Raw genomic sequence first — 2043 nt, forward strand, 5'->3', positions numbered from 1 at the left:
TAATACAAATATATACACAAATAAATTTTAATTGTAGGTGAGTCACAAATTAACCAGAATTCCACACTGTGATCATGTGTACCCAGGGCCGGCCCTGGGCACAGGCGCCTTAGGCAGCTGCCTAGGGCACCATTTGCTAGAGGGGGTGCTAAATAACAATGGTTATTCATTCATTCATTCATCTTCCTGTCCGCTTCTTCCTTTTCGGGGTCGCGGGGGTGCCGGAGCCTATCCCGGCTACTGAAGGGCGGAGGCGGTGTACACCCTGGACAGGTCGCCAGTCCGTCGCAGGGCCTCAATCACACACACCCATTCACTCTCACATTCACACATAGGGGCAATTTAGAGTCATCAATTAACCTAAGAGGCATGTTTTTGGACGGTGGGAGGAAGCCGGAGTCCCCGGTGAAAACCCACGCATGCACGGGGAGAACATGCAAACTCCACACAGAAAGGTCCCAGCCGGGATTTGAACCGGGGCCTTCTCGCTGTGAGGCAAGAGCGCTAACCACTGCGCCACCGTGCAGCCCTAACAATGGTTATTTATTTATTTTTCTTTCTGAAACAGTTTGATGCACCAAAAACGTAATAATTGAAAAAGATAATAAAATAACTCAAAAGTTAATATAATCAATAACTAGTGCACCTCCCTTCCTGTCGCTGCTGTGGTCTAAGCTAGGTTGGGGGAGGAGAGGAGTGTGTGGTGTTGCCGGTGGGGCCAGCTACCTTAATAACACAACATAATGACCCTCTGGTTTGAAACAAAAAACATGAACCATAGAAAAAAAAAATCTATGGTAAATTTAAACATGAAAAAAATGTTGGTGGCCTTCTGCTGTTAAAAGGAAAACTCCACTGACATGAACTAAATTTAGAAAAAAATATTGATATAGTGGTATTTTCAGAAAAATCAAACAATAAATATGAGACTGCTTTCAGTAGCAGTTTAACAGAAGAATTGAAATTTATTTTTTTCATGTGAAACTGGTCAAAAATTGTTCTTTATTTAGTGGAATACCTGGACATAATGTTACTCCCCACTATTTTTGCTTGGCTAGTTTTTTTTTTAATTAAAATTAGTTATTTCTTTTTTTCCTCTGGGACTTAAAAGAGAAAATATTACATCAGTATAACAGGAAAACATCAGTAATATATTCTTTGGTCCGCTTAGTTTGTGGTAAGTCTTATGTCTCACATAATTTTCCTTTAAGAAAAAATGGGTTGGGGTTCTTATGGGTTAAATAGGGGTGTAACAATTCGTTTTGACAAAAATTTGATTTGTTTCATAATTTGTGGTTGGCAATCCAATTCAATCCCATGTTGAACAATCCTATTCAATAAAATTCACTAACGTAAAATCAATCCAGGACACATTTAGTATAATTTCAACTAGTGTGACTCAAAGATTAATACTGAAATCAGATGCAAAACATGAAAAATCCTGAACAGTGCAGGTGAAGTTTTTCTTTTTCTTTATTTTTCCTGCAAGTGTAAATACATTTGTGTACAAATGAACAAGTAAACAAATTAATAGCAAATCCGTTAATATTTCAGTTTCATAAAGTTCAGCCCACTCTTGTTTCTACATAAAAATAATACAAAGGGAGCATTATTAGAAGATTATACCACACTGTATGGGCACGTCTTTGCAAAATTCAAAACTTTTTTAACACATTGGACTGTAATGATGTCTTGATTATTTTTTATGCCTTTAAATGTGTGTTGTCTGCTGTGATCACACTTTCTTGTTTTACATTATGGTAAAATAACTTACCATGTCTCAATCCACATGGTATTTTCCAAGATTGATTATCAATTCATCTCATTTTGAAACCTTTTTTAACGGATTAGATCTATTCAATTCTGTTCCAGACAGACTGATCTGATTGGATCGTTGAAACAGAAATTGATTCATCAATTGTTACACCCCCAGTAAAAAAATGAAATATAAAACAGTTAAAACGTTATTTATTTATTTACTCTTAATAATAATTTACTCTTCATAATTGCTTCTATGTTTTAAAAAAAAGGATCTGTTGGAAA

This window comes from Oryzias melastigma, linkage group LG3 (genome assembly GCF_002922805.2).
Source record: "Oryzias melastigma strain HK-1 linkage group LG3, ASM292280v2, whole genome shotgun sequence".
Taxonomy (NCBI): domain Eukaryota; kingdom Metazoa; phylum Chordata; class Actinopteri; order Beloniformes; family Adrianichthyidae; genus Oryzias; species Oryzias melastigma.